This window comes from Manacus candei, unplaced genomic scaffold (assembly GCF_025592945.1).
Source record: "Manacus candei isolate 608988 ecotype Guabito, Panama unplaced genomic scaffold, ASM2559294v1 h1tg000015l, whole genome shotgun sequence".
NCBI classification, from domain to species: Eukaryota; Metazoa; Chordata; class Aves; order Passeriformes; family Pipridae; genus Manacus; species Manacus candei.
The window spans coordinates 2330545-2352942 of record NW_026138063.1 but is presented as its reverse complement, the minus strand read 5'-3'; the positions used below and the strand labels follow the sequence as shown (position 1 = coordinate 2352942).

Below are 22398 nucleotides of genomic sequence, written 5' to 3'. Positions count from 1 at the left end.
GCTCCATGATGCCACCAGGAATTGCCCCGAGCAGGTGGATGGTTGTGGTCAGGGGGTCACCAGAGTGGAGCCCTCCCAGCTGCACCACTTGCCCCAGTCAGCTGGGAGGAGCCCACCAGCCCTGTGGGGCAGCAGAGCTTCCACGTGCTCCCAGAATCCCAGGATGGGGCAGGCTGGAAGGGCACACAGTGGGTCCCCTGGTCCCACCTGGTGCATCCCAGAGGACATGGCAGAGGGCTGTGTCCAGATGGTTCTGGAACACCCCCCCAAAGGGAGACTCCACCCCCTCTCTGGTCTGTTCCAGTGTGCAGTCACTGAACGGGAAAAGTTCTTCCTCGTGTCCAGGTGGAGCTCCTGGGCATCAGCTTCTGCCTGTTGCCTCTCATCCTGTTCTTGGCACCACTGGGAAGAGCCTGGCTGCAGGCTCGGGATATTTCTGGAATGTGCTTTTTGCAGTCAGCGTGAAGAGAGCCACTGTGAAAGCATCTCTGTAACAGCTGGGCTGGAAAATGAAAGAGGGGAGAGGATCCAGCCCACTGCATTCCATGGATCTCATCAGGCTTTGTCTGGGGTGGCTGAAGCAGGGAATGGAATCAGAGCTGGCTCCAGCAAACCCCTCACAGCATCTCCAACCCCTACGGATGGAAAGGGCTGAGGAGAGCCCGTGATACAGTTAATAAGATTTTGCTGCCATCTTCTGATCAAAACACATCACAAGGGGAGAAATGCAGCTGTTTGGGCAGCACCGTGTCCCCTGTGCCCGGGAATGCATATGTTCCATGGGAAAACAGGCTCCTTTGGCTCCCATTGGATAAATTATTGAAATTACTGCTCAAATTTCCTGCTCCAGACTTCAAACTCCCCAGGCAGAAAACATCCCTGTGTGTACTCTGGCATAGCCATCAGTGCTCAGCAGTTAAACACCATCATATTGTGCTTAATAATAAGTATTTTAATAATCAGAATTCCTCCCTCTTCAATATCCAAAGATCACTGGTCACCCTGAAGGGGTAACTTTAAATCTGAGGCATGATAGTTCACGAGTTTTCTTCAAATTTGTATTTGTTCTTCTCTGAAAAAGGGTTAAATATTTATTGTCTCACTTAATGGGACATTTTCCTGTTGGTAATTCTTGGGGGGAAAAAAAGAGAGACTTTATACAACATGCAGAAAAATCAACCTACCATTAAAATAAAGTTCTTGTGAGGGTAATGAGGAACAACCTACTTCTCTTTGGCATCACAGAGGCACAAACTTTGCTCCCTTCTCAAATGCACCACACACAACTTCAGCTAAAACTGACACAAAACAGCCCAACTGGAGCAAGAACTGTTCCCTTCCAGTGCCTGGATTTATCAGGGAAATTCAGGAATAACCCAGGCCCTTCCTCTTTTCAACAGTCTGAGTCATCAGCTGAACCTGCCCATGAAATGCTGCTTCCAGACACAGATCTCTCTGGGATTTTAAAAAGCCAAACCATTACCAGCATAATAAAATGTGTTTTATGACATATAGAAACAACATAATTAATTTAGGAGAGGCTGTTTGACTTTCCAGCTGGTTTCCCTTGTTAATTGGGATAAAGCCTTTGTGATTACGGCTCCTGACCCACAGACAGGCCAACACTGGACAGAGCTGTGAGAAACTCTCTGATTGCAGAGAGAGTTGAGAACATGAAGATTTACACCTCAATTGCAAATTTGAGCAAGAGAAAAGATCTCTTCCAGCCTTATTTCGTGAGTCTCTGGAGAAGAGCATTGCAAGGTGTGTGCATGTCAGATTGAATGAATACATGATGTACTCTGGGAGCTGGCACGAATTCCAGGTGTACTTCAGTCCATCACTTTGTTCCTACCAATAACACATCCAGTTCCTTCTGATTTCCTCACCAGATACCACCTAGAATGGACAGGTGGGGATTTGTCCTAAGCCAGGATAAACTCTCATGGAATAAAACACCATTTTCTCCTCAGTAATGAGCTGCACGACATCAGACTAAATTTAAATGATAGAAATAATCAGAAATCCATAATATCCCATGATTATTGCCAGGTTTTGTTTACTGCAACAAATCTAATGCCATCTGATTAAATTTTAGGATATTTACATATCATAGCATGTATTTCCTCAAACATCAAAATATGAGACGGACTCTCCAACAGAAAATGAGAAAGGAATGCAAATCCATTTTTTCCAAATGTAGCAGATTGCACTGTTTGCTGTGGATGTGGATCCCAAACACTGCCCTGGTCATAAAACACACCCAGTGTTAACTGGCTCACATCTCGAGATCTCAAGTGGTTTCATTTAATATATTTATTCTCATGCATCATTGATTAATATTTATTGCATAATTGCAATTTTTTTAAGAGTTTAATGCTTTTAATTCGTCTGTGCAGAATGGCTGGAGAATTTAGGCATAAAAAGTCATGGCCACACAGGCACAGGATTCCTCACCAGGGTTCAGACTCCAAACCCACCTTAGATGAATAAAGACCACAGCTGTCAATCTGCTCAAGAGCTCCAACATGACATGAACCAAAAATAAATTACCCCACAACTGTGCCCAAACCAGGATGACTTTGTTGAGTTCTATAGGCTAGACTTCTTATACTTTGATTAAACACAAACAAGTATATTAATAAATAACCCATGAGCCACCTCATCTGAACAAGCAGGATCACAAGAGTTCCTGGTCTGTCTGAAACCTTCTCCACTCATTCACAGAATCCCAGAATGGTCTGGGTTGGAAGGATCTTAATCCAGTTCCACCCCCTGCCATGGGTAGGGACAACTTCCACTATTCCAGGTTGCTCCAAGCCCCGTCCAACCTGGCCTGGGACACTTCCAGGGATGGGACATAAATAAGTCCATCCATCATTAATAGAACCAACAATCACAGTCAGTGTCTTTGAGCACTTGAGTAGTCAACCTGGTAGCTCTTGAATAGTTTATACCATAAATATTGCACTTCCCCATTTTTCACTCCCCAAAATCCCACATTGAGTAAAAGAGATTCACTTCCCATGACTGATGTTCATTCTTAACAAACCTGCTGAGAAAGCTGTCACATTTAGACAATGGCTTAATGTCACAACTTCAAAAATAAAAAAATAATTCCATGCAATCTCTCTCTGTCTGTGCTGTCTTTCAAGGTTACAAATAATCAGGAATACCGAGGTGTTCTCCTTAAGGAACATTTCCCTCGTCCTTGATCAAACGGCTGATAAACTTAGTTTTCCATCACAAGATATTTCAATCTCTGCCTGTGCTGTCTTAAAGCAGCCAGAAACTTCCGTCTTGTCTGCAAGGCTTCGAGAAAGGCAAATGAAAAATTCATGGAGAGTCGGAGACAACCCGCTTGGGGAACCACAAGACGCGGCACCACACAGGCTGTGTCTCAAAGCAGAAACACAGAGCAATGTGCTTCAAAAAACACCTAAATCAAGATTCCCTGAAAAACTGAGAGACAGCTGATCAAACCTCCTGCAATAAATGCTGAGGAACAAGGGATAAGTGAACTCTTTGCTTCATTCTCCGGAATAAGGCACAGAAACAAATCCACGGACTTTCAAGTTCCATGAGAAAACACGTGGTGTCAACCTCATAATGCAAATGGGCCCATATTTTGAAGCAATTAAAAGGTGGCATTGATAGCTCACAATTTATATAGAATTTGTCTATATTCACCTAAGGCTTTCCTTTTAAATTGATTTCTTCCTATTCTCTGTGTCACTCCTTAGCTGAATCCTGAAAAAGCTCTTTTTGCACAGCTGTGGTCAGGAGAATCACAGCACAGACATGGGTTTAGACATATTTAAGATATTTCTCTTAAGATATTTAATATATTTCTCTTGCTGATGCCCACAAATGAAAGTTTCTCTGGGATTTTTCCCACCCTTTGTCCTGGCAGCTGAAACGAGCCCAATCTGACAGCTCTGTCCCTAATCCATGACTTTTCCTATGATGCCTTCAGACCAACTCTGGGAGAAAATTCAGTGACACCAAATCACCATTTAGGGTTCCAGTAACATTAAATCATCATAAATACTTATTAATTAGCATTCCCTTAACAATGCTGAACAGTACCAACTACACACAACATGACAATGTTTCTCCTAAATTCATGATTAGCAACTATAACCTTTCTGCTCCTCAAAATACACTTGAAAAAGCCCCTTTTGCCCCGTTTTTTTTCCTAAATTCAGAAATGGAAGCCTTTCCTAAAATTGCAGTGATACTTCCACAGGGATTGTACCACAATAAATGAGCACGAGAGACAAAATAAACAGCAGCCAGAGGCTGAAGCTGAATTTATCAGGATCAGTCAGTGCTGCAGAGAGCCTGGAGCTGCAGCATTATCCCCTCATAGAGCAGATTCAGCATTTCAGGCAGAAATTAAGGAAATTATGGTTATAAAGAAAATTGACTCTATTGGAAGTTCACAAAAAGGTAGAAAAAATGGCAAGTTTGGGGAGAAATCATCTTGGTGACTGGCAGAAATGGGGATATTTATCCACACCATATTTAAGAGGTGCCCCAAAATGCTTGAACTTGGTCTTCTTTGCCCAGATTTCCTATCTCTGTGTCCCTGTTATCCCAAAAATGAGAGTTCTCACGTCCCACCCCGTTTGTGGAGTCATCTCAGGCAACACAAACCTGGTGGATTTAGTGCAGCTGATGCACATTATGCTGAAGGTCTGAGCCCCAAAATACCTTTTATCCCTAATTTTTGAAAAAATATTTATTAATATGTAGGAAATTAATGGTCTTATAATAGCACAGTTAATTACTAATATTTTTTCAAATTACTGAAATGTCATTAATGCTTCTCAACAACAGGCCAAGACAAATGGTAGGAGACATTATTAGATGTCTTGTCCAGAATGTTGTGAAGATAATGATGAATAGATGTTCTCAAGTGTGTAAAAGTATAAAAATCTCTTGGTTAGTCCTTAACTATAAGAAGAAAACAAACTTCTAATGGATTTTGACAGATAATGAAGTTGCAGACATGAGAAAAAATTGAGTGGTATTTGTCTTTGATGAATTGCTACTGGAGTGGTACCACAGCCTAATTTTGCTGGTGAAGTTCCTCCTTGATAAATCACTTTGTCATGACATATAAATGAAGGTAAAACGAAGAGGCTTAAAATTAAGAAGTCTTTATGAATATTTGGGTGTAGTAGATAAATGGATATATATCAACACAACTAAAATCAATAATTCCATTAAAATGTAAAAGCAAGGTCTTATTTTCTCCTCTACCCTGTGTTCGGTGGGCTGGAGGTTACTTCTGAAAATATAGAAATGTAATAAGTTGAGAAGATATTAGATATTAGAATTAGGGCACTAAAATTGTAATTATTTGGGTTTAGGACAGTTTTAATGAGCACTGCAGCCTAGCTGTTAGAATCTCAGCAATCCAGATAAAACAGTGCTGGTGTTATGCTGTCTAATGTTAAATCAATTCCCAAAAATGGGTTTGAAAATGAAACAAAACTCCACGGCGGAGCTGCAAGGACCGGAGCTGCAAAGCTAAAATCGATGGGATCAAGAGCTCTGGAGTTGGAACTGTGCCCAGCCCGGCTCCCCACCCCACAAATCACTCCTAAACCATCCCTGGTCACAGCAAAGGCTCCTGTTTTCCTCTGTGAGGAGCCACAGAAGTGACACATCCCCGAAAGCCCCGGGGAAAGTTCACTGGAGAGAAATGGGCATTAAAGGAACACGATGGGTATCACTCACACTTAAACGTGTGCAGGTGAAGTTTCCTTCTCTTCTTGTTTTTTTCCAGGGCTGTGGAGTCAGTATGCCAGAGAAAATCCTGGATATGTGCCCATTAGAGTGTGTTTTAACTCCCAAAATTGTAAGAAACACACTCAGCCCAAATGCCACAGGGTGAGAGATGTGGGGGGTGTTTCCACCCTCGACCCACGGTGGTTGGTGCCCCTGTGAGAGGCTGGAATGACCTTAACTGCAGCTTCATGGGGCATGAAGATCTTTATCCCAACCTGTGGATAAAGCCTGCCCATGACCTCCAGGTCAGTCCTGTAGGAGCAGCTAATCCTGAGCAAACAGCAAAGGACTGGGCAGTGGGGACAAAACTCACCTTACACTGGTTGCACTGGAGCACTTCCAGGAAAACAGCCACTTCCTTCGGGATATTTTAGCTCTGATTGCCACAAGGCTCCTTCTCCTCATTCTCCCTGTCTCCACACTGCTTCTCCCATCTCAAAGTCTTTGCCAGCTTCCTCCAGCCAGAGTTTCCCAGCAACTCCCTTCTCCCCTACAATTCCAAAGGCACAGAGTGACAGAACAAAGGGGAGTGGCTTTAAACTCACACAGGGCAGGGTTGGGTGGGATATTGGGATGAAATTCCACCCTGGGAGGGTGGGGAGGTCCTGGCACAGGTTGCAGCCAGCAAGGATCACACCTGCCACCATCATCCCACTGCTGTTGCAGCGACAAAATAACCATAAACTGGGCCCACATTTATGTCTTTATCCACCTCACAGCTAAGAGCAAAGTCCATAAATAAATGTTACTTTAAGTCCAAAGGCAGCCCGTTGGTTTCCATTTGGTTACACAAGTGTTGAATCCAACATTTTGGTCCTTCCAGTGGCCTCAGAAATCTTAAAACCTGCAGCTTTTAATGGGATTTCTCAGAGAACACCAACAGGGTCTCCCAGTGAACACCACACCCATGAATGAGACCTCAATCTGCACCTGATGCTTTGAGATGCTCAGGCATAATAATAATAAATACATAAATAAATAATGAAACATAAATAATCACAGCTGGGGCAGTGTTAAGATGAAACAACTGCTTTTCTCCATCCCAGACCTTCTATAGAACTGCTTTGTGTTACTGGTAAATACTCTCAGCAACAAGTTTCCTTATTTTTCCTGCTGATAAATTCTCTGAGCAGCAACTTCCTCGATTTTTCCTGCATTTGAGCACATAAGTTTTTTTTCTGTTTTAATTTTTGATAATGAAAAGAAGATTCCCTTTCTATTATTTAAGTGATTCTCAAAATAACTCCGTTTTTCAGAGATGTCTGGGAGACTTTGTATATGAACTTCCCAGCCACCAGTGAAACCATGAAAGGGAAAGTTCAGCTGCTGATGATACAAATTCAAATGGTTTCCTCCATTTGAAAGGATGTGGAATTTTATACAAGATTGAATTTGACAGTGTATCACTAAAGTGAATATAATTCACTGTGATCTTATTGCCATTTAGAGCCAATGGCCCACTCATGTGTAAATGCACAGTTAAAGGGGGGAAAAAAGTACTGCAAAGACAGACCATAATGTCATCTGTATTTAAGCAATCACTCTCATTGTGTTCCTGGGATAAAAGGAGAGGTAAATATTAAAAAGGATTATGGTTTTAGCCTCATTCAGGAATGCACATTTTATTACAAAACACGTTCACTTACTGTACTTCTGTCTATCAATCCATATCTTGAATAGATTACAAAGGCAAACCCTTAATACCGAGTCACACCTACTCTGCAGACAGAAATCAAACATCCCTGTAAGGAAAAGTTTTAGATCATTTCACATATCTGCCACAAAAAGATCCCAGAGCAGGATCCCTTAGATGGGAGTGTGAGCAACACTGAATATCACAGTGAAACAGCATCATCAGCTGGGAATTCCAGGGGAATTCTGAGCACAGGAGCATGGAAAAGGCTTGAAAGGAGTTTCCTTCTGTATTTATTAAACCATAACACAACCTGAGGGTTAATGAGTCCTGCAACACTAAGGGAATGAGAAGAGATTGACATATATAAAGAGTAGGTTTGGAATAAAGTCTGAAAAAATAAAGGCCAGTCCTCAAACAAAATAAGCATCATGAGAGAGGGCCCAAATAAGCAAAAGCAGAAGCCCCCTGCTGCCATAATTCTGGTGTATTAGACACTGAGTTGTTTATATATCCAAATCCAAAGGTTTTTAGATCCCACAGTCCCAGTGTGAGGAACCCTGAGGCTCCTCCTGCAACGCAAAACCTTCCCCAACGTTGCTTTGGTTTGAGAACTAAACAAGCCAAAGGATCACTAAAATGAGCTGTAAATAATCTTTCCCTTGTTTCAGGGGTCTTTAGATGAGATTCCAAGAGCTTTATCCTGCAAATCCTTTCCAAATCCCTTCCAAACTAGGAAAGCTCATGAAGGGGCTGGGTGGGCTTTTCCACAGCACTTTTTACTGGGAAAAAAGAAATAGTCTGAACTCATATAAGGCTGTTTATAATCACCACTTCCCTGTCACCATTTCTAATCTAGATCTGATTTTATAGAAAATTCTACACTCTCTAAAATGTGTAAAATGGGTGAATTCACTGCTGGAGGTTTTTAGTCCTGCCTGGGTAGGATTGTTGCTCACTTTGTACAGTTGTAGATGATTACAAGAGTCATTAAGCAGCACAGAAAATCATGCACACTGGCTAATTAATGTGGAATTGATTCTCCTTCTAGTTTCATTTTTTATGCCTGTTGAACTCCACTGGAATCAATAAAGGCAAGATCAGTAAAGTCTGAGTAAAACCCATGGAAGCGAAGGACGTCGGGCTCGGAGTTTAATGAGGAATAAAGCTCACAGAAACAGAAAATCAAACTTCCAGCTGCATCTGTGTGTTTGTTGTAATTGTACATGATCAGGATAATTCAGGACATTTTCCTCAACATTTGCATTCAAGCGATGCATTGAAAAATTTGGAGGTTCAGTAGAAAAGCAACAGAAGTGTCCAGAGTGATGTTAAAGGGGATGGAATTCCCAAAGGCTTCAGGCTGAGGCTCCTGGGGTTTCTGTTCTTTACTCCCACCACAAAACCACTCCAGATTTACACAGGATCTTCCCAAATGTTCCTCCCACCTGCCAAGGGTTTGCATCTCCATCTCCTTTCATTCCCCATTCAAATGAACTATGAAGGCTGGAATTCTGTCCTGACAGATCTCAAGGTTGAATTAGGAAGCCACAAACCAATTTAAAAACTAAAAACAGTTTTAAAAAGAAAAAAAAAAATTCAAGTCTTCATCCTGATATTAAAATTTCCTTCCCACGATATTTCCTTGGTTTCCTTTCTTTCCCCTTCATCCCACACCCTTCCCTGCTGCCTCTCCCAAACCAGTGTTTCCCAAACTTTGTTTAAATGGGATGTTTTCCAGCTGGCCCAGGAGAGCTGTGCCATGTGAAGCTGAGCTGTCACATCCCATTGTGTGATCTGACATGACACAGTTTGATGGGCAAACCTCACATGACACCACAACTCCAAGAGAGTCACTTCTCTTCACCCAGGAGCTCGTGTCACACAATCTGGGAGAGATACACATCAAAAAATTCACCATCCAGCTATTTTTTTCAGCTGTACACTCAGCCCTTGACCTTTCAGTGATGGCTTGAAGTGACCAGACTCACCTGCCATGATCTCCTCGAATGTTTTGACAACAATTTTGCTGATGGCAGGAACAAGCTGCTGCTGAAAACCAACCTGCTCTTCACAGAGATGGAGAGTTTGCCTCACAAATGGGTGTATTTTGCAGCCTGAATGAAATTAGAGCATGGCTTTCATCCCCAGTCTTTCATAATCTGGAGGAAACAAATATAAAAATAAAAAAGTCGAAAAAAACAAGTCTAATTTCCCAAAGATGTATCTAGGTTTCTGTATTTAGTTGGTTTTTATTTTTTACCCAAGAAGGTATTTTCTATGGATATATTCCGAGTAGTTTGAGCTCAGATCTCCATCAAAAGGTAGCCCCAGCAATTAGGCAGAGCTACAGGAATATTCCTGTCAGACATTTTGTGAGATAACCACAGCAACACATCGAGTCAAACCCTCCTCGGGGCACAGATATTTTTTAAATGGAAATACACCCAGAATGAGCTGCACCATTTTATTCAGCCTCCCAGCCCAGCTGAAACGTAGGAAGGGTTTTTATCCAGCCTCTCCACGTGCTCCTATATTATAGCTCCATAAACTATATTTTTGCTAAGGAGTCATCTGGAATTTATTACAGGCTGAAAATGGAGCCTGGGTAATTGGTCTAAAGAGGGTTCTTATTTCTTCTCCCCATTTCTATGTTTATTATGAATTATCTAACTTTAATCTCTCCAAATTGCACAGGGGATGTTTAAAAATCAATTTTTTTCCTTCGTTCTTCTCCATCCCCAGTAATCAATGTTATTATTTTACCTTAGATGGCAATTTTGTCAGTGAAACATGATGGATCCCTGCTTGTTCCTTAAGACAAATGGATGAATTCATCTCACTGTAACATCTGCAGCATCGAGCAGGATCTAAAACCCTCTACCAAGGTGTGGTGAACACCCTTAATTCTGCAGTAGGATCTTATGAGGAGCCTTATTCCCCAGGATATATCCATTGTCCTCATTGTAAGCAAGCAGGATTTTCATCAAACAGAACAACATTAGGTTGTTTGACACTCTCCTGGTGACTGGAGACATGGCTCAGATCAATTTGAGAGTATTGCCAAAAATCCCCAAAGTTTGTCTCATGTCTTTGGCTTTAGATTTTATTACCTACGGACAGATGACCAGAATCAATTGTAATGTGTTTTTTTTAAAATCAGAATCTAAGTCAGTATTCAAAGGAAATTCTCAGAGGGTTTTTTTCCTCCCCGGGAGCAGTTTCTGACTCGCTTCCTACTAGTTATTAGTTGTTAAATTTATGACAATAATAAAATGTTTAAGTCAACCTGACTTGCAGACTGCAGCTTAGGCTGGAGAGTGTGCATCTAAATCCAGGGAAGTGACACAGGGCTGGTTATTCTGTAATGATTCCCACTATTAATCACGAACCAAATCATGTCCCTGCTGTCTGCCTTTATTTCTCTTTGCAGAGCTGAAGTAACAGACATCAGTCCCAGAATTAAATCCCTTTGGGTTTGGGTTCATCTGCATTTCTGGTATGTGCTGAGGGGAATAACAAACTCAGCAGATGCACCAGACTGCTCAGAAAAGGGTCATGGAATCCCAGAGTTGGAAGGGACCCACAAGGATCACCCAGTCCAACCCTCAGCCCTGCACAGACCCATCCCCAGAGTCCCACCCTGTGTCCCAGAGGATCAGCCAAACCCTCCTGGAGCTCTGGCAGCCTTGGGGCTGTGCCCACTGCCCTGGGGAGCCTGGGCAGTGCCAACCACCCTCTGGGGGAAGAACCTTTGCCTGAGATCCAACCTGACCCTGCCCTGACACAGCTCCAGCCATTCCCTGGGTGCTGTCCCTCCTGTCCCCTCCCCAGGGAGTTGGAACTGCAGTGAGGTCTCCCCTCAGTCTCCTCTTCTCCAGCTGAACACACCAAGTGCCCTCAGCAGCCACTCTGCCTTCACATCCCCTCCTGTCTCTGATCAGATGGATTCACACTCATTGCATTGTTTATCAGGTAAAAAGGGGACCAGGTTGTGAGCTGAACAAATATAGTCATAAAGGTAATAAAACCTCTACACTCATAGGGTGGAGCACCAAGTACCAGGTTTAACCCTGCAAAGAAAATTAAAATTGAATAACAACCCTTTGGTAAGAGTTTTAGATTAGGTATTAGGAAGAAATTCTTCCTCGTGAGCCTTTGGCAAAGGAAAGGTGGAGAGAATTGGGATTGTTCAGCCTGGAGAAGAGAAGCCTTGGGGCAACCTAAAGACCTTCAGGGCCTTCCAGTGCCTGAAGGAGCTACAAGAAAGATGGAGAGAGACTATTTCCAAGGGCATGGAGTGACAGGACAAGGGGGAATGGCTTCACACTGAGAGAGAGCAGGGTTAGATGGGATATTGGGAAGAAACTCTTCCCTGTGAAGGGGGTGAGACACTGGCACAAGTTGCCCAGAGAAGCTGTGGCTGCCCCATCCCTGGAAGTGTCCAAGGCCAGGTTGGAGCAACCAGGGCTAGTGGAAGGATCCCTGTCCATGGCAGGAGGTGGAACAAGTTAGTCTTTACAGTCTCTTCTAACTCAAACCATTCCAGTGCCCACTCACACCCCACTCCAGGGATGTGCTGTTTATGGCCAGGTTGTGAAGGAGGCAAAGGGAGGAGGGAGAGTCTGATGGAAACAAGTGGCCAGTTAATCCTGGATGCCTTCCCTGCCTTGTTGGATGGGTCAAATATCCCACAGCAACTCTGAGAATCTGAGTCGTCCCAAATGCATCACACCCCTGATGTGGCCTGCAAGAACCACCTCACATATGATGGAAATTTTACTTCACTAAGCAACCTACACTCCATAATTAGTCATGTTTTATTCTATACATCAGCACTCTCCTGGTCACCTGATGCTCTGCAAAGCCTCTAAAAATCCAAGGAATTCTATCCTCCTGAAACAAACATCACAGGCTTGTTTTTAATGCCCAAAGTGGTGTATTTCTGCAGGAGTGGGATATCATTTAGGTGTTTAATTAACTCAGTTACTTTTCAGACTGTTTAGTTGGTCTTGGAGGAATTTTCAGCGCTGAGAAATTCTCCAAAGCACCAACAACAGGAAAAGTGTTATTTCTATTTTAGGCAGGCAATCCCCAGGTGTGCAGGAAACTGCCTAAATGTTCTTAACTTAATGAGGACACATCCATCATGTGCAGGAGCTGAGGCAAAAGAGTTCTGTGTTCTCACAGAACAGGCTGCCCAGGGCAGGGGGGAAGTCAACATTCCTGGAGGAATTCAAAAGCCACATGGATGTGGCACTTGGGGACATGGGGTAGTGATGAAGATGGCAGTGCTGGGGGATGGTTGGAGTCGATCTCAGAGGGCTTTTCCAACCTGAACAATTCCAAAATTCATAGAATCATAGAATCAGCTGGGTTGGAAGGGACCTCTGAGATCATCAAGTCCAACCCTTGATCCAACCCCGCTGTGGTTCCCAGCCCATGGCACTGATGCCACATCCAGTCTGTCCTTAAACACCTCCAGGGATGGAGAATCCACCCCTTCCCTGCGCAGCCCATTCCAATGGCTGAGCACCCTCTCTGCAAAGAAATTCTTCCTAATCTCCAACCTAAACCTCCCCTGGCACAGCTGAAGACCCAGCCCTCTTGTCTTGCTGATGGTTGCCTGGAAAAGAGACCAACCCCCCCCGGCTCCCCCCTCCTGTCAGGGAGTTGCAGAGAGTGAGGAGGTCTCCCCTGAGCCTCCTCTTCTCCAGGCTGAGCCCCCCCAGCTCCCTCAGCCTCTCCTCACAGCACTTGTGCTCCAGTCCCTTCCCCAGCCTCGTTGCTCTCCTCTGGACCTGCTCCAGCCCCTCCATGTCCTTCCTGAGCTGAGGGCCCAGAACTGGACACAGCACTCCAGGGGTGGCCTCACCAGTGCTGAGTCCAGGGGCAGAATCACTTCCCTGGACCTGTTGGCCACCCTGTTCCTGAGCCAGGCCAGGATCCATTGGCCCTCTTGTCCCCCTGGGCACACTCTGGCTCCTGTTCAGCTCCCTGTCCATCCCCACTCCCAGCTCCCTTCCTGCCTGGCTGCTCTCCAGCCCCTCTGGCCCAGCCTGGAGCTGCTGGGGGTTGTTGTGGCCAAAGGGCAGGACCCGGCCCTTGGCCTGGTTGAACCTCATCCCCTTGGAATCAGCCCATGGATCCACCCTGCCCAGGTCCCTCTGCAGAGCCCTCCTGCCTTCCAGCTGATCAACACTCCCCCCAGCTTAGTGTCAGCTGCAAATCCGTGATTCCCCTGCCCCGAGGCCACCAGAGCTGGGTTGCAGGACACACCACGCCATGAAACACATCCCAAGGAGTTTCTGCTCCCCAATCCCAGCCCTGGGTTCCCCTGGGATACTGGGAGCATTAACCCAGATCCACAATGCTGGTTTTTCTCTGCCTTTCACTGCCTGCAACTGTTGATATTAGTCTAATGATCTTGTTTATATATTTATAAACCATTAATAAATCATTAAGTGCTAATTATATTTCCTTTCTCTCTCCTTCCATTAGAACTGCTCCTCTTGCTAGTCTTTATCAACATGAATATTTCCAACCCATGAGTGCATTCCAAAGATCTATTCACTAAAGACTGTTGTCTAAATCATTTACAACTAATAAATGCTCTCAGCTATCTTAGCAGACTGTTTATTTAAATGATATAAAAGGACTCATTAATCTGGAATACACAATAACAGGTTCAACTTGTGGCATGTCACAGGTCAAAAAATGCTATTTACACCCTTGAAAAGGAGCAAGCAGGAGATCATATCACAGCATCACAGAATTCTGTGCTATTAAGTATTTACAGATAACATAAATAAAAAAAATCTATATAAAATCTATATAAATATAGGTGTACAGATAGCCAGAGAAATGGGATCTTCCATGTTTTTACTGATTTCTACAGATGTATTTTTTTTAAAACATTGAAAACGCTTGTAGTTGACTTGTGGCTTCAGAAAAATTGTCACACTCCTGTTACCAGAGGATTGTTGCACCAGCATTTGCTCCCAGCAGCTTTGTTTTGCCTCGGCACTGAAAGCCCTGGAAACACAAGGCTGCCAGAATAAAACCTGGAAGAAAATGCCAGCTTTGGGAGTTGGTGATAAAGGTTTGATTCCTTTTTTTCTGAAGGGTTGGAAAAAGTTGGTTTTGACCCCAGACTCTCCACTGACCAAGGTTCCCTCGCATTTAAGAGTCACAAACCCGTGACCCAATGCCAACCCATTGGCAGTAACAGAATAAGATTTTTGCCTAATGGAGGCAAAATGATGCTGTAATTTATTTTGGCTGCTGCTTGGCCCGATGAAAACATTGTTTTCAAGCTGATTTTTTTTTTGCAAGAACAGTGTTCCCTGCTATTGTGCAGCTGAGCTCATTCTAACCTTTCTTAGCAGAGGAATCTAAGAAGGAAAAATGGTTCTGTGCTGCTCCATTTTTAAAGAGCTAATAAACCTCTCAGATATTGGATTTCAGACATTAGAAAATTCCATTTGCTCTCAGGAAAACATAAAGGCAGAAGGTTTTAACAATTTGAAACGTGTACATACCAACTACATCGTGACTTCATGGCTGAAATGAGGACACTTTTTTTCTCCTCAAGCTTCAGAATTTGTGTGACTATTTCTTTAGTTGATAGAGAAGTTCCTGGGAGGGCCAAAATACTTGGTGGTTTGTTGGGACTTTGCACAGGACCCCCAATTTCCAGCCATTCAAAACCAGATCAGATGAGACTTGATGTTTACATCATCGTCTAAAACAAATCTACATTCCTCCATATCCACTCCCTGAAAGTTGGGTGTATCTGTACTCATTGCAAGTCTTCACATGCAAATTAAAAATATTACTTCCCTAAAAACACCAGCTCCTCCTTCTGTATCCTCCATTTCTTTCTGTATTAACCAACCACGACATCACAATATTTAATGAAATATTATTGAACATTATTGGAGCAGAGCACAGACACTGCAGCAATGCTTTTCCCACTCCCACCAGGTGTTTCTTACTTTAAGAAAAGAGGACAAAGATAATTTACTCCGTGGAAGAAGCTCCTGCTGCCCTTTGGTTGATGCCCCACACTTTGTGTTGAGCAGGCTGTGGTTCCATCACCTGCCTCACATGTTTTCAGCACAGCTCAACCAAAGCCTTAAGTCCTAAAGTAACCTGGAAGATTTCCTGAGTGGATAAGGATGTCAGGAAAATCCCACTGCAGGGCAGTTATTTTTTTTTACTTCCTTTTGATGTTACTCAGAGCTGCAGGTACCTCAGTGTCCCTTCATGGAGTGGCTCAAAAACCTTAACCCGGTGACCCTCACACCAACTTCACGTGTCCCCACTGGACACAGAAGACTCAGAGCAAGTCCAGGTCCTTTTGGGAATCCCACCTTCCTTGCCCTCAAAGTCACAACCATTGTTCTCAGGTTCAGCTTTTGTGGTTTATACCACAAATAAAAACTGAGACAGGTGAAAGAACTCAGCTGCTTGAGATCTCCATCCTTGATTTGTCTTACCCTGAGCACAGGTACAGCTAAAATAAAGTGAGCAATTTAGCTCTGCTTTGAGCATCCATTTCCCAGAGTAATGTTTTAATTAACCACAGCTCCAAGTTAGAAACTGGTTGAACCTCATCCCATTGGAATCAGTCCAACCTTCCAACCTATCCAGGTCCCTCTGCAGAGCCCTCCTGCCTTCCAGCTGATGGACACTCCCCCCAGCTTAGTGTCAGCTGCAAATTTTCATCCCAAAACACTGTTTCCTGCTCGTGGAGATCCCACCTTTAATTGCCAGCTGCTGCAAACGATCTCCTCGTGATCCTTACCTGTCAAACCCTGAGACAGCACCTCTCTCATTGCCCTCGATGTTCCAATACTCCACCTTGCTAATTAAGCCAAGTCCCTGAGCCTGCCTGCAGAGAGGCTGCTCAGCTCCCACCCTGCAGCTGCTGAACAGCTCCCATCGTGTGAACCAACAAGATATTTGATTATTAAATGATATCAACTCTCCCTGCTACGAAGGAGAGAGTGCCTGAAGTAGGAGATGCTAAAAACAAAGTGCTTTTAACGAGGTAACAGCCCAGCCACTGCTAATGATGATCACTGGTATTATCCCTGCAATCATTTTTAATCAATGTTCACTAGTGCAGACTCTTCACCAGCTCCACTTGCCTGAGATCATCTCATCAAAATAATAAGCAGGATTTAGTAAATCCCCCTGACCTCACTCAGCCTCATCTTCAGGATTATTTATTGCAGCTACTAAAATGTGATTTTTTTCAGCCTTTGATGCCATTTCACACTAAAACATTCCATTCTTTTGGGTGCATATATATATATATATATACACACATTATTTTTCTTCTATTATCCCAGAGTATAAGGAGGCTTTGCTAATGGTTTATAACATCAGTTAAGCAGGAACTAAGAAGTATTTAATGCCTACAGCCTTTCAGGGCGATCTGCTCCCATCCAAGTGCTCCTGTGGCACCAACCCCAGTTGCAGGGGAACAACAGGGAAACATCCAGACTCAAAACTGACTTATAGATATTAAAAAGTGTCTTTACAGCTATTTTAGCAGTGATATAAACCAGAGCTTCATGATTGGTCTTTTTGTGATGTCTGCAAATCTTCTGATAACATTAAGTATTGGGAAGAGAGAATATAAGCTCTGTTTATCCAGGTTTTCCTTCATACATAAGAAACCCACACTAGTTTAACTCTCTTTTCATCATATGTAAAAAAAAAAAGTTTGTAAAAAGAAAAAAAACCAAAGAGTCTGTAAACAACAAATTTTCAGTTTAAATGTCTTGACAGCAACTCAAACTTGTTTGAGTGAGCCTTGTAGAGATTAATTACCCCAAGTTCATCAAAAGACAGTGGAATTCCTGTACATAATGCAATATATTGTATTTCTGAACCCAGGAGGTTAAGAATTTGGGGCTGTAATTAGACTATAATTAGAATATAGGCATTAACAATATCAGTACAGAAAAGCAGCAAAGAACTCGTGGAAATATCATCTGTAGAAGTCTAAATACAGGACTTTGTGCCTCCCTGCTTTGAGCTGTTCGAATGCCTCCCAAATGAGCAGGATTTCACAACGAGCTGTTTAACATGGAGATTACTCTGCAGTGAAACATAAAACATTTCACACCTTTCAGAGCTGCTGATTGCAGAGAGCAAAACAAAAATCCTGCAAAGGAAACAAGCTCGTGTCCTGCTCAGCTGGGGCTCTGCAGCATCTTCAGTTCCAAACGAAATCCACGCCCAGCAAAAGGACAGAAACTGGAACTTATAGTTCTATACATAATTGAGAGCAACCTTAAGGCGTTTGCAACATCTCAAATTAAACAGGAAATTAAATGATTCCCTGAAGGTGTCAGGGTTGAGGCGAGAAATGCGTTTAAAAATAAGCACACAAATAGTTGTTGTGGGGATTACTCAGCAGATCCTGTTCCTGCTGCCCTGACACTGCTCAAAATATTCCCTGGAGCATCCTGAGCTTAAAACTGCCTTCATGCCTCCAGCACCCTCCCAGCTCCCCCTTCCAGGGGCATCCTCAGAGTGGCAAATTGCTTTTTCTCCTGTTGGGAATCTGTAAAAAAACTCACCAGAGCTTTCCAAGTGTTGAAGGGCAGGTTAAAGTGGGGGCTCTCTCTCTTTTTCGGAGGGTTTAAATTAGTGCAGAGATTAAACCAGCTCCCAATGTAGAGTTTAAATGAAGATATTCCCTTTTACATTGAGTCCTGCCTCAGGTAACCCTCAGACTTTTAGGAAATGTGCTGATGCTCTCAAATCTCAGCCTGAACTAAGAAAAACATGTAAAATATAAAACCCAGGGAACAGGGGAAACTTGGAGTCGTGAAGCTGCTGTCAGGAAAGCAATGGGCACCTGCAGATCCCACACCCTTCTCCAGGGACACAGGGAAAGCCTCAGCTTTGGGCTGGAAAATGCTTTTGGCCCCCCAAAAAGTTAGAAAAGATGGGAATTCAAGAAGTAGAAATAATTCCTGGCCAGTTATCATGGAAAGTGTGGACAATCTTAGTAGAAGAGTGTTATACCAGCCCCATAATTTATGAGCCTTTCCTTCCTGCTGAAGTCAACAGACATTTTAGCAGGGCTGCATTTATTTAAATACCACACTGGCAAGCAAATAATATTTGATTCCATAAAGATTATTGGCAGTTTTGATATAACATCTCACGAGTCACTCTGTGGATTTACTCATTGCTCAGGAACAAGTTTTGATCGTGACGAGAGCCTGTATTGACACAGAGAAATTAAATGGGAATTTTATTATCATAAAGTATCAATACTGAACTAATCACACCACAGGCATCAGTGACATAGAGAGAGATTTATCAAAGAGCAAAATTCCAAGGCCAAGGAGCAGAGTTGGGTTTCTTTTCAGTATCATTTCGATATCAGGCTCTTGTCTAATCTATCTCAATATCACATTCTCAGTTGCAGTATTTAACAGCTGACTGGGAGAATTCAGTTTCATGAGAATATAAAGCCATTAATCATTAATTAGAAAGCTAACCGAAGAGCCAATAACATTACACTGTTAGAAGAGTGGGGAAACCACGACATGCACAACAAGTGAACCTGATTATTTAAAAAGTTGCTTGATGGGACGGTTTATTTATTCAGACAAAACCATCTGAGTTGGATTTGAGAGGCTGATTTGAAACAAATTGGGGCAGAGGAGGGTTTGAAGGAGCTGGGGACAGGTGGGAGGTAAGAAAGGAGAGCAGATCAAACCCTGAGATTTCAGAGCCACTGAATCCCAGCAGGGTTTGGGTTGGAAGGGACCTTCAAGATCATTTGGTTCCGTGGGCAGGGACACCTTCCACTGGCCCAGGTTGCTCCAAACCCTGTCCAACCTGGCCTTGGACACTTCCAGGGATCCAGGGGCAGCCACAGCTTCTCTGGGCAACCTGTGCCAGGGCCTCCCCACCCTCCCAGCCAAGAATTCCTTCCCCATATCCCACCTAAACCTCCTCCCTGTCAGTTCAAATCATTCCCCCTCGACCTGAGTGACCCAAAACAACAACCACAACTTCCCTCACTGCCAACACTTTCCTGCCATGGTACCACTTGTTTTTATAACACACAATGTGTCTGGTGTAAAAAACAAAACCAAAAAAAAACCACCAAAAAAAACCCAAACCAAACAAAAAAAACAAAGCCAAAAAAAAAAAACAAAACCAAAAAAAAGAAAAAAAACAAAACAAAACAAACAAAAACCCCAAAACAAAACAAAAACCAAACAAACAAAAAAGCCAAAAAAATACAAAAAAAAAAAAAAAAACAAAACAAAAACAAAAACAAAATCAGCCTCAGACAGGAGAAATCTCTCAGTGCTCTGGAAACAGAATTTAAAGACTTCCTCTATCTGGGGGTTTTGTTTGTCTCTCCCAGAGTCTCACTTCGTTCTTCCCTGATTTGTTTTTTCGAACTTTTTCAATTATCTCAGGGGGGCATCAATTTGTTTTCAAAGTCAGGCATTAATTTTCAAACACCACTTTCAGCAATCCTACTTTGTTTCTTTCTGAAGGTCTTTTTAATGGCAGCTGCATCTGCATAGCCCATCAATCTTCCCCCTCTGATATCTTGAGAGCCATCTCTGCTGCTATACAAGGGCTGCTTCCCGAGCATTTATTAATTCCAAAAGATTCAGATATCTCATTATGCCTCACCTGGAGAGCCTCTTGCTGGCTGGGGACACGCAGTTAAAGTTTGGCTGCAAAACATCTCCAACTTGACTTTTCTCCTCGCTCAAAAACACCCCTCAAAAATTGCACAGGTCAGAAACCCTCGGGTAGAACGTCAATAATTTAAATAATGCTGATTATCAGTAATGTCATTTGTGGGAAAGGTAGGAGAGAGGACTGTGTAGAGTTGGGCTCATGTGTCTCACTTTTGGATATGGAAAAGAGTTTCTTTGCCTCCTTGTCCTTTGAAATATTAATAAATTCACATATTAATTGAGATTATCCAGATAATTCTCTAGATTGGCATTAACTGCTTGTAACTGAGCAAAGATTTGTTGGGATGAGTGGGAAAGTTTTGTCACAATGAGTGGGAAAAGGAGATGAACAGCTCTCAGCCCTCATGGATATTGTTGCTGTTCTCTCATTCCATTCTCTCCACCCAGAAAAAAAAAAAAATCAGATATTTGCAGACAACCTCTCTGTCCTTGTTAACAAAATGATAAAAATAATAGAAATTTAAGAATTGAGACTAAAAATCAGCAGGGAAATAGCAGCCCAAGCAAGCCAAAAAATTAAAAATGCTGCCAGGGAGATTATTTTTTTTCCCTGAAAACATCCAGGTTCCTGCTGCAGGTGACAAAACCCATTTCACCTGCTCTTCCAGAGGCTCCCCCTGCCCTGGGCAGCCCCAAATCCCACACCAATCCCACCAGGTCTCTGAAACTCCTCCTTTCCACCATCCTCAGGCTGGGCTATCCTGCAGGAGAGACCCTCAGGAGAGGGAATAATTCCATTGGAAATTACAACCAGGAGCCTTAAAAGATTACATCTAACTTCTTCCCAAGGGAAGCAGATGTGCTGAGTAACCACTGCAGAGATGACAGACACAAACACCCATTTTGGGAGCAGCTTCAGCACCATCTGGATTTCCAAACTATTTACCCTTCCCTCTAGTTGTTCTTAACACAACCAAAAACTGAGTGTTGGTAAAAATCCAAAAGGGTGGATTTTTGGGGGTTTTGTTTTCATTTTTTCTATAATTTATTCTTTAAGTTTGTAAATATTCATGAGCTCACACAAGTTCCCTCATTGGATGCTTGGGATGTTTCTGCAGCAAATCTCTCCCAGAAATTACAGCCCACTCCTTCAAATTATTGGGAATAAACACTCCCAGAGCTTGCACAGCCCCTCCAACCACATCATCTCCTCAATCAATGCATTAAACAGCTCGTTACTAATTACAACATCTCAGTGAGATTTACCAGCTACAGCATTAAAGAAATGGAACAACAGGATGAGAAAGAGGAGAGCAAATTATTTCCACCACCCACTGATTAAAGTTTCTCCTGAAATACTCCACATGTTATTATTAAAATACAACAAAAATGTTAAAGGTCATACCTGAGAAAGAAATATAGAAGTATTGTACTTTAAAAAAACTCAAAGTGTTAAGCAGCTGATGTAGGAGATGAGTCAAGTACTCAGAAATCTGAATAAAATTGTATATTGGAAGGGAAATTCCCCATTTTTATGCTCAACTGAACTTTGTGATTATTCTCTAAATTTGGGGTCTTTACTTTAGAATAAAAATACTGAAACACTACATTTTCCATGGTAATTATGCAGAGAGTATTGTCAATAACCAGTAAATTAAAGAGACATTTCCTGGTTGGTTTCCCACATTGGATCGTCTGGAAAAGTCAATGAGTGAACTCCAAACTGAAAATTAACCTTCCAAATTTGTTTACAATGGTATTTTACTTAAGGCCAGCAGGTTGCAGATGACTAAATGTAGTCAATCCCAATTTGGGATTCCAAGGAAAACCCGGCTGATAAAAATAAGGGAGTTTTGCATTTTTCAAAAAAGATTCCAGATATTTTTTTTTAAATTAGGTCCAGAGTAAGACCCCAATTTTTTGACCTTACCATGAAGATCTCTGAGCAGATCCCCACTGTTAATAAGGCAGCAGATTTGGGATATATTTATTAGAAAGACAACCTGGCTTGTATAAAAATTATAACTTTTAAAGATGAGACATTTAAATAAATAGTTGAAGCCAAAAACATGTTCCTTAAATCAACCCTTAGCTGCTACAGCAACACAGTGTCACTTGGAGAGGTGCTTGTAAAATAAGCACATTATTGTTATTATTAAAACACAATAAAAATGTAAAAGGTCACATCTGAGAAAGAAATATAGAATTGTACTTTAAAAAAAAAAAAACAGAAAATATGAAGCAGCTGATGTAGGAGATGAGTCA

The 22398-nt window shown here is 42.6% G+C and overlaps 1 long non-coding RNA gene across 1 annotated transcript in view; it reads right to left on the bottom strand.

Annotated features, from left to right (window-relative positions):
- The window catches only part of LOC127468595 (uncharacterized), a 101079-nt gene that overhangs the window by 53224 nt on the left and 25457 nt on the right, over positions 1–22398 (bottom strand). Inside the window, exon 12 of the long non-coding RNA XR_007903599.1 lies at positions 9424–9594. This is a non-coding gene — a long non-coding RNA (uncharacterized LOC127468595). The remainder of the gene's footprint in view (positions 1–9423; positions 9595–22398) is intronic.